The sequence below is a fragment of the Condylura cristata genome, unplaced genomic scaffold, assembly GCF_000260355.1.
Source record: "Condylura cristata isolate star-nosed mole 26May11 unplaced genomic scaffold, ConCri1.0 scaffold00004, whole genome shotgun sequence".
Classification (NCBI taxonomy): Eukaryota; Metazoa; Chordata; class Mammalia; order Eulipotyphla; family Talpidae; genus Condylura; species Condylura cristata.
In genome coordinates this window covers 42,375,936-42,387,427 of record NW_004567105.1, presented here as the reverse complement: position 1 = coordinate 42,387,427, position 11,492 = coordinate 42,375,936, and positions in this window count along the sequence as shown.

The following is an 11,492-nucleotide window of genomic DNA, read 5'->3' as shown; positions in this document are numbered from 1 at the left end:
ATGGATAATAAGTGGATTATTGATTGCCAGGGCTGGAAAGGTGATGGGGGGGGGTGTTGCTAAAGGGTATGGATCTCACTTGGGGGCGAAACACATGCAGACACTCACAAATGGATTATGGTGGTGGTGGTATAATTTTGGCTAAGTGTGCCATCATTAGTTGTTTCCCTTTATATGAATAAATTGTATGGAATATGAGCTGTATCTCCATGAAGATGCTCTTAGAACAAAAGGAGAGAGCCAGCAGGGTTGGGACCACGCGGCAGTAGCCAGTGGTGAGAAGAGCTTGAAGTTGGGCTAACTGAAAGCAGGGAGAGAAACGGCTACAGGAGGAGAGTGGTGTCCAGGAAATGCAGTGGGAAGCTGAGGAGGCTCACACCAGGAAGGCCTGCAGGAGAAAATGGGCCAGAACACTAGGGGAGAACCCAGAATTCCACTTTGTACATGCTGAGGTTTGTATCAGAAAAAAGTGACAGGCCAGGCAAGCCAGGGCCCAGGGGAGGAATGTGTCAGGTCCTTTCATATAGACAGAGCTGCAGGACCACACCAGCTGCGGGAGCATTACTTCAAGGAGAGGACAGTCACAGGACTGGGACTGACTACCACCCCAAGCAGGGAAGGAAGGCAAGGACAGTTCAGGGGGAGGCTTGTCCCATGCAGGGAGGGTGGCAGTGTCCAGGGAGGACAGACAGCAAATCACTGTCACAGAGAAGGGGCAGTGGCCCCAAAACACCCACAGTCCAGGAGGGCAGTCTGGATGCTCTAGACAGGAACACGATGCCCAGACACAAGAAAGGAAACATTTTATAGTGAAAACCAGCCCGTGTTGGCAGGATTGTGCTCTGTAATAAATTACCACAAACTAACTGGCTTAAAACAACATAAATATATTCTTAAACAGTCTGAAAGCCAAATATCTGAAATCAAGTTGTGGAGAGGCTCCCTCTGGAGGCTGCAAGGCAGGACCCTCCCTGCATGCCAGCTTTCCTGGCTGGTGACCTCATCTCCCTAGCTCCACTCTGGGGGTCCGTGGCTGACTGTATATATATCTCAATCCCACTTCCTCTCCCCTATGCTTTGAGATACATTTTATTTATTTCTGCATTCAAGAACTGGGTTGTAGGCCAAAGGTATTGGGGGGTGAGAGGATTCACCAGGGAAGCAGAAAGGAGGATTTACTGAAACACACTGCTGAGGGGAGCACTGGGTGAGACAGGAGAGGTCTGCTACATCATGTGGGTCACCTCTCTGGCCAGGATCTAACTCCTGGGGCAGTCGGCAGTGGCGGTGATAGCTTGATAGCACTGAAACTTTAACCCCTGCACCATCAGGAAGGCCTTCCTATGCTTTCAGGACCCACCCAGATAATCCGGGATAGTTGTTCTCACATCCTTAACTCAGTCACATCTTTTGCATGTGAAGTGATATTCATAGACTATCTGCATGGAACAAAATTGGGGGCAAAAACAAACAGCAGCAAGGTGGATGAGCACAGCTTGCAGACATGGACAGAAACTCTTCCCATCACTTTCATTTTCTCAGTGAAATCAGGAGCAAAGCCACTGGAGATGGAGGAAGAGATCAAGACAGTGGATGATATCTAGGGTTTCACTGTGGATAGGAAGGGAAACAGAGCTGGTGGCAAGGCCCAGAGCCAAGGTGACCATGTCGTCATGTGTATGGGGCATTTAAAGGCCCTGGAAGCACACTTAGAAATGATGCTGTAAAAACAAATCAGCAAGATTAGGGCATAGGAAAATGGATTTGCAGAGGCAGAGTCAATAGAACAAAGAGAACTGGCTCTCCCTGGTGGTACAAGTTAAAACACAGGGCTGTGATGCTGTGCACAGCCACTGTAGCATGAGTTCGATCCCCAGCTCGGGAGGTGACTCACATGGCGCAGCAGACCTCTCCTGGCTAGCCCGCTGCTCCCCTCAGCAGTGTATTCCAGTGAATCTGCCTGTTCTGCTCCTTACTCTGTCTCTGGTGAATCCTCTTATCCCCCACCCTGCATCTCTGGCCTATAACCCAGTTCTTGTATGCATAAATAAATAAATCTAAAAAAAAAAAAGAAAGAAAGAAATGTTACTGTGAAAGAAAGAAAGAAAGAAAAAGAGAAAGAAATGTTACTGTGATAAGCCCTGTTGATGGCAGTGGGAATCCTGCCTAGAAGTCAGGTGTCTCCCCCATACTGTGGCCCACAGACCCTATGCTTCCAACCAAATGAGCAATTCCTTATGACAGATTTTTATCTCCTAATTCCTTAGCTTTATTACATACAAATTGCATTTGCCAGATAATGATCTCCTGAGTCTGAAGTGTACAGTCATTCTGTTAGGAAATTAAAATGTACCTGTGAAAAACAATGCCCTATAAAATCGATTCGTTGTTTTTTGTAATATCCTTGCCTTAATGTAACAATATAACTCCTCATTTTTACTGAGAACCCCTCCCTCCTAGTGCTATATACTAGACCCTATTGGGGTGGGTGGGGGAGCAGGCAAGAAGCAGGTGACAAGGACCCCTTTTCCATTAGTCTCTTCCTTCCGGGTCAATGACCTATTTTGACTTTCAGAAATAAATCTTTTCTTTGCTACATGGTGGTGGTCAATATTTATAAAAGATCAATATGAACGTCGCGAGCAAATGGGCAACAAGTTTCCACTGAGGTTCTACCCTGATGGGAGTGTGTCCTTATGATACAGGTGTTCGGATGAGCAAGTATAGACTCCATCCTCTCCTGCACCTGTTGAGGTCAGCTCCCAGATGCTGTGGTGTAGGGACTTGTGGCCAGAAAGGGACTATGACTGTAAGTGGTGCTATTTTTTTTTAATAATATATAGTTTATTTTTACATCATTTTGTGCCTTTTCCCATCTCAGTTGTAATCCCCATGGGCTTCCCATCACCAAATCACCTGTGTGCCATCATCATAGTCCAATGCACTTCCCCTCTGCCCCCATAGGGGGTGCTTTTTACCCTTCTGTGACCAGTCGACAACATCTGGGACACAACTGACTCTTGTCCTCAGCCTTCAGATGTCAACTCCCCGGCTGACCTGAAGAATCAAGGGCTATGGAAACATCTAAAGATCTGGGCAATAGTGATGATCCTGTTGGTCATGAGCCAATGGAGCACACTGGAGGATTCTCCACAAGGGAATCCACTGGGTTGACGGAGCAGCCCTGAAAAGTACCAAGAGAGGGCCCTCCATGGTGACACACCATGTTAGGTCACAGCACTGCAAGCTGGCCATAGCCGCTTCAGTGCAAGTTCGATCCCTGACCCCAGAGGTGGCCCACATAGCTCAGCGGACCCCTCCTGTGTCGCCTGCTTCCCCCCTCAGCCGGCCTGCTCCTCACTCGATCTCTGGTGAATCCTCTCATCACTTGCCCCTGCACCTCTGGCCCCCAGTTCTGTATGCACAAATAAATGAATCTTTAAAAAAGAAAAGTACCAAGAGAGATGGGAGTTCAACAGAGGTGAGGCTGGAGATCCTAATGGAGGTGAGAGCAGGTGACCTGGATGGAGGTCAGGTGGGTAAACTGGGTGACCCTGGGATGGAGGTGGGAGAGGGATAGCACAGACCCAGATCCACATATTTAAACACATGCAAGGGGGTCTGTTGTTGTTGGAATAAGACTGAAAGGATAAATACCAACCGTGGTAGGTTTAACTGAGACGTAAAGATTGTAGCATTTTATTTTGGTTGTTTGTTTTAACATTTTTACAATGAAAATATATTATTTTGTGACAAAGGGAAAAATGATGTTATTTTTAAAAAGACCACTTGCTAAGCCTGAGAAGGGGCCTGAGTTGCTGGGGAGGTGGTGGGGGAAGGGTTTAAGCCTTGAGATGAGCGCCATGTGCCATGGTCCTTGAAACAAAGAAGACAAAACTATGGCCCAGGACCCACGCCCCACCTCCAGGTTTGCAAATGACCTGCCAGAAAGGGCCAGAACCTGTCCACCTTAACCCCATCTGCCCTGCCTCTCCCAAGTAGGCCCTCATGAAAAGGCAGTCCTGGGGACCAGCCCTCTGTCCCCTCTCTCCCGCCACAATAGCTCCATCCGATGGCTCAGAGTTCCTTGGAGACATCACCACCCTCTGCACAGCTCACAGGGCAGCCCCGTCCCCAGGGGGAGCACCAGCACCCTGCCTCCAGGAGAGTCCTTTCAAATCCAAGTGTGCATTGTTCTCCATCACCCAAAGTAAATTATGATCTAGGGCCTCCCTGGTGGCACAGAGGCTAAAGCACAGCACTGAGAAGCTAACTGCAGCCACTTCAGCTCAACTTTGATCCCTGGGGAGCTGACCCACATGGGAAGCAGACCTCTCCTGACACGCCCGCTGCTCCCCTCAGCAGTGTACTTCGTAGATCTGCCTGTTCTGCTCCCCACTCTGTCTCTGGTGAGTCCCTACACCTCAGGCCTGTAGCCCAGTTCTGTATGCATAAATAAATAAATATTTTTAACAATTTTGATCTACTTGTAAAATAATGCAGGCAGTGCATTTTAAAGAATTTTAAGTCATATTTTTTCTGAATCTACACTGTTTTCTTTCTTTCTTTTTTTTTAAAGATTTATTAATTTACACATATAAGAACTGAGGTACAGGCCAGAGGTGTGGGGTGATGAGAGAATTCACCAGAGACAGAGTAGGGAAGCAAAACAGGCAGATTCACTGAAATACACTGCTGAGGGGAGCAGTGGGCTAGATAGGAGAGGTTTGCTGCACCATGTGCGTCACCTCCCTGGCCAGGGATCCAATTTGTGCTGCAGTGGCTGTAGCTAGATTCATAGTGCTGTGTTTTAACCTGCTGTGCCTCCAAGGAGAGCCTACAGTGTTTTCTTATTTGTGAGTTGGTAGATTTTCACCCAGTCATTTCTTAATGTTTTTTAAAATTCCCCTACTAGTGCTTTGACATATTTCCTTATTTCTCCATTTCTCCCTGTATCCCCGCATATGTACACACACAACACATACCACATACACACCTAAATACACATACACACACAACACACGCCCTTAAAAACTTCTGACAGCCTTAACAAAAAAGACATTTCTCCCACCCCAAAACACTGTTATCACACTTGGGAGACTGAACACCATTCACTATTATTGTGTCATCTCTATACATATTCAAATCTTCCCATGTCCAGAAATGTCTTTCCCGATCGAACGTCCACTCAAGGATAAGGCTTTGCATTCTCTCTCCAACCTCTGTTCTCTTCCAATCAAGACCATTTCCCCAGGCCTGGAATTTTCTAGGAGTTTCAATAAATTCTGGATATAGACTCCCTGTGTGAATTTTTCTGGTGGTTTGTCATGATTAGATTCTGGTCCAACATTTCTGGCTGGAACTTTCACATGGGGGAGTTCTGTGTCCTTTCTCTGACCATCACACAGGATGACTGGTCAGACAGCTTGTGAAACTGACTTGTTGTTTGTTTAAGGTGGTATCTAACTGATGTCTTTATTGTAATGGTAACTTTCCCAGTTTGAAATGAATTAGTGGCCTAATGGGAGACCATCTGTTCCATCAATGTATTTTTTTTAGTAACTATGTTGGCATCATAAAACTTTCTATCCTGTTTTTCATTTAGGAAATTGTGAAAATTGGGGCCCTCCCTGGTGGTGCAGCTGGTTGGCTGTGGTCACTTCATTGCCGAGTTTGATCCCCGACACTGGGTGACCCACAGGGCGTGGCAGACCTCTCCTGACCCGCCCGCCGCTCCCCTCAGCAGTGTACTTCCTCAATCTGCCTGTTCTGCTCCCTACTCTGTCTCTGGTCAATCCTCTCACCACCCTGCACCTCTGGCCTGTACTCCAGTTCTGTATGCATAAATAAATATAAATCAATAAATCTTAAAAAAAAAAAAAGTGTGAAAATTGGGTGGGTCCCCTGGTGATACAACAGGTTAAACGCAGCACTGCAAAAGCTATCAACAACTGCCTCTCTATGAGCTCAATCCCCAGCCAAGGAGGTGGCCCTGCGCCCCTCAGCAGTGTGCTTTGTCAATCTGCCTGTTCTGCTCCCCACTCTGCCTCTGGTGAATCCTGTCACTGCCCCCGCACCGCTGGCCTGTACCCCAGTTCTGTATGAATAAATGAAATAAAATTTAAAAAAAAGTTGTGAAAATCTTATTTTACCATTAAATACCCTTCAAAAATGTTGTTTTTGGTGTTGTATAAATTGTTACCTACAGGTATGTTCTTCTTTACTGTGAACTACAGAAATAAACTATAAGCTTTGACGGGAGCTCCATGACAGGGTTAAGTTTCCAGCACAGAGAGGAATACCTGGCAAAGAGCAGATGCACAACCAACATTTTTTGAATGAATGAATACAACATGTGTCTTAAGTTTTCAATATCATAGATAATGCCACAGCAAACATCCTTGCTTACAAATCTTCAGAATGCTTATTTTATGAGGATAATGTTTATATGAATGTTTATGTTAATGGAGTAAAAGAATAAAAACATGAAATCATCTATATGCTATAATTGCCAAAGCATAAAAATATGCAAAGAGAATCATCTGGGAGAAAATAAAACCAAGAAACCATAAGGATTATCTCATAACATTTGGATAGTGGAAGGTTTTGATTTATCCTGAAATTTTCTACCACTAGAAGATATTAGTAGTATATAAAGAAGCATTTTCATTTCATTTCTTAAAAGATTTTTTAAATTAATTTATGCATAGAACTGGGGTATAGGTTAGAGGTGCAGGGGGTGAGAGGGTTCACCAAAGACAGCATGAAGAGCAGAACAGGCAGATCTACTGAAATACACTGCTGAGGGGAATAGCAAGCTAGATGGGAGAGGTCTGCTGTGCCATGTGGGTTAGCTCCAGGGTATGGGAGTGGGGGATAGGATTTGTGCCACAGTGGCTGGTGGTAGCTTAATAGTGCTGAGACTTTAACTACTGCACCACAGGGAAGCCTCGCATTTTCATGTTAAAGTTAGTTTTAGGCCCTCCCTGGTGGCACAACCGGTTAGGACACAGCACTGCAAGCTAGCCACAGTCATTTCAGTGTAAGTTACATCCCCACCCCAGAGGTGACCCACATGGTGCAACAGACCTCTCCTGACCCACCTGCTGCTCCCCTCAGCAGCGTACTTCACCAATCTGCCTGTCCTGCTCCCCACTCTGTCTCTGGTGAATCCTCTTACTGCCCTTGCACCTCTGGCCTGTACCCCAGTTCTGTATGCATAAATAAATCTTTAAAAATAAAGTTAGTTTTAGGGAGGCCCCAAATCTTCATTTTAGAGTTAAGTTTTACAGACTTTCTGGTGATGTAGGTGTTAAAATCTCAGCACTATCAAGATATCTCCAGCGATTTTGGCATGAGTTCTATGCCCGGCCAGGGAGCTAACCCACATGGCACAACATGCCTCTCCTGTCTCACCCGCTGCCCCATTTTGCAGTATATTTCAGTAAATGTAACTGTTCTACTCCCCCCTCTGTCTCTGATAAATCCTCTCACCCTGGACACCAATGGCCTACACCCCAGTTCTTGTGTGCATAAATAAATACAAATAAACCCTTAAAGTGAATTTTTGCAAGGCTAAAACTGATAAAACTACTTGTACTGATGTAATCTGTGGCTGAAGCCAAAGACTGTTACAGGTGGTACCCCTGGAGGTGGGGGTTGGGGGGCTGGTGAGGAGGAATAGCCCCAGGAAAATATGAGCAAAGTATCAATGGTAGTAGAGACTGATCAGAAATATAAGGAATAGCAGAAGCAGCCCCCAGAACCCAGCGTTCCATGTTTCAGCATTTTCAGATGTTCAGAGATTCTGCGTCAGTGATTTCTGCCCCCATTATGCCAATCTTACGGAAGGCTGTTTCAGGCCTTCCGCAGAACATGTTCCGAAGAACATGGAAAGACCTCCAGCAGCCAACCTCAGAGAGGAAAAGTTTGGAGGCTTGCAAGTAGCCAAGCGACCGAAACTGTTCCCCATTTTGCTTTTGTTACAGCCTGGCGGAGAAGGTGAAGGCCCACAGCGGGGCACCTTGCTGAGCTGTGAGTGTGGCTGCTTGTTGGGTGGTTCAGCTGTTGCAGCTGTTGTTTTGAGTGTCACGTGTCTGGTGCTGTGCTGGAGCACTTTGTCAGCTCAGGTGAGCATCTCCTGTTGTGTCTTTTGCTGTCTCGTGAATTGGATCCCCGGCTACAGTCTGGCGCCATGTGCTCCGAGTTCTCAGTGGCGGGAAGAAGCCATCTTGGGAGAATTTGTGTTTAAAACACTGGCTACTGGAAAGTGGCCATTTCTGGCCTCAGTAACTCTTTGTTTTTCCCTTTTTGTTAAATAAATCCCATTATTGTTGTTCTCTGAATCTGAGCAGCCTTGCAGGTATGTGCATGTATGTATATACTATGTGCACCAATAACCTATTTGGGCACTCTCCTTGACCATTTTTTTTTTAAGATTTATATAATTATGCATATAAGAGCTTGGTTGCAGGGTGATGTGGAGGGTGAGAGGATTCACCAGACACAGAGTGGGGGACAGAACAGGCTGACTGAGTGAAATACACTGCTGAGGGGAGCAGATGAGACAGGAGAGGTCTGCTGCTCCATAAGAGTCACCTCCCTGGCTGGGATTCAAACTCATGATGTGCTGCAGTGGCTGCAGATTGCTTCATAGTGCTGCATCTTAATCCCTTGCACCAGCAGGGAGGCCCTGTCCTTAACCAGTTTTAGTGCCCCTTGCTACCTTGTATCACTTAGTCACTCATATTAAGTGGTGGTCCCAGGTAAAAATCAAATTTAGGCCACATCACCTGTAGTAGAGAATATATTCACAAAAGCCCCAAGGTGCTGTGCTGGGCAGGCCAAACCTGGCATGTTGTAGCACTTCTTTGTGTTACATTTTTATTTTAAAGATATATTTTATTTATTTCTGAATACAAGATCTGGGATATAGGCCAGACATGGGGTTGGGGGAATAAGAGGATTCACTAGAGATAGAGTGTGGAGCAGAACAGGCAGATGTACTCAAATACACTGCTGAGGGGAACAGTGGGTGAAACAGGAGAGTTCTGCTCCACTATGTGGGTCACCTCCCTGGACGGGGATCAAATCATGTTGCAGTGGCTGTCTATATCTTCCTAGTACTGAAACTTAACCCCCTGCACCACCAGGGAGCCCCTGCGTTAACATTTTTAAAAGGATGTTCTCTAACCTTTGTGCATCTAAAGGATAGTGGCCCATCAGAATGAGTTCTGGAAATCACGGAGAACTGGGCATGTTTATTCTTTTTCTGGAAATTAAGTAAGTCTTTTCTAATAATCCATACAGTCAAAGATGAAAACACTATCTAGAAGAGAGCAGGCACCAAATGGTGTTGTTACAGGGCAGGGAGAGAGGGATACCTCTGAACCCCCAAACCTGCCTGCTCTAAATAGGTTTTGCCATCTGCCTCATCAAAACAAAACATATAAGACTTTCAATGGAGAGGAACTTTAATACAATCAGTGTGCAATATAGAAAAGACAAAGACTATATACAGTTTCTAAACAAATACCCAAAGTTACTCATCCCCTGGTGGGTTAAAGTCCACCCAAAAGGGATTGGCCCAAAGCAAGGCCTGAAAGCCCAACACAAGCCTAAAGCACCTTCCAGCATGAAAAAGGGTCAGAAATGGCCAGACACATCTGGGAGAAAAAGGGCAAAATCAAAATTAAGATAAACACTGCCATGGTGAACCTCCCCCTGGGTCTCTCGCCCACATCTGTTTCACCCAGTGCAGGCCCAAGAAGCAAGCACAGCTTCTTCTCATGTCTCTCTGCTCCATGTGCCTCCTCCAGGTCTCTTTCTGGCTCTCCATCGTGCTTCCTTTTTCCTCAGCCTCCTCTCCAGAGTTCTTCTCTCTGCTCTGCTCCACCCTCCTTTTGGGTGGGGCAGGGAACCTGGAACCTCCCCCTTTTCCTGGGGACCACCCTGTTACAATGTCTCCTTGGAGGACTGAAGCAGGTCTGATTCTGAGGGAAGGGAACAGGGCTACCTGCCAGGTTGACTCAACACCTTGGTGTGGCAGCTCTGGCCTCCTGTGTGCATCTGTCTACAACTACCCCAAACTATTGTCTCCTTGAGGTAGAAGAGGGTCATGAGGTTCCCTCCTGGCACAGCACTGTGAAGCTATCAGTAGCCACTGTAGCACAAGTTCTATCGCTGGCCAGGGAGCTGACCCACCTGGCACAGCAGACCTCTCCTCTGCCTGGTTGCTCCCCTCAGTGGGAGAAACCACAGCAATATTAAAATATAATTGAAAAGCATCCATTGACTGATAAATGGATAAACAAAACTGTGGTCTATTCATACAATGCAGTATTATTCAGTCTTAAAAGAAGGCACTTCTGGGGGGTCCTCCCTGGTGGTGCAATGGGTTGAAGCTTAGCACTGCAAAGCTCCAGTTTAATCCCCTACCCAAGATGTGATCCACTTGGCACAGCAGACCCCTCCTGCCTCGCCTGCCTGCTGCTCCCCTCAGCAGTGTACTTCCTTGACCTGCCTGTTCTGCTCCCCACTCTGTCTCTGGTGGATTCTCTCACAGCCCCTGTCCCCTGCACCTCTGGCCTGTACTCCAGTTCTGTATGTATAAATAAATAAATCTTAAATCTTCTGATACATGCTACAACATGGATACTAAATGAAATAAACCAGCTACCAAAAAGACAAGTACTGAGTGATTCCACTCATAGGAGGTACTTTGAGTAGTCAAATTCATAGACAGAAAGTAAAATGATGGTTGCCAGGAGGGAGTTAGCTTAATAGATGAAAAAGTTGTGGATTTGGCTGGTGGTGACAGCTGTACATCACCGTGGATGTATTTAGTGCCACTCAACTGGACCCTGATAAAGTACTGAAAGGGTAAATACTGCTATCAGTGTTTTATCACAAAAAGTGAATAATCCAGAGAATGTGATATTCCTAAACGGACGGCAGGAAAAAGCCTAGTTTAATGGGTGACAATAGCTTTTGAAAGGTGCCATCTGATCAGAAAAGCCGCTTCATGTGGCTGTAAACCAAGAGCGACTTGAAGAACGTTTTCACGGGGGCGGCTCTGGGAAGCTAGAGAGCAGGGAGGGAAGTGACTTGTTTTGTTCAGCGTGGTTTTCTCCACAAAACCCCCTCCCAGAGTGGCGCGCCCACCCCGCCCAGGCCCGCCTCCTCGCCCAGGCCGCGCCCCCAGCCCCGCCCGGCGGACAGCGAGCAGGAAACGCAGGTGGCTACGCCAACGCCGGGCTCCGAAAGGTGTGCAGGGGCGAGGGGACGGGGTACAGGTCACCCCCAGCCTGAGCAGCCGCCCACTCTACCCTCCGGCTCCCCAGCGCCCCAGCCCCTCCAGCGCAGGCTGGCAGTCGCTCCGGCCCGAAGCGGCGGCTCGGGGCTCCACTGCTCTGGCCTGGGGGCGGGGCCGGCGGCACGGCGTCATGCATATGCATGAACGGCGCGCGGAGGCTCCATTGTGCCCTCCGAGC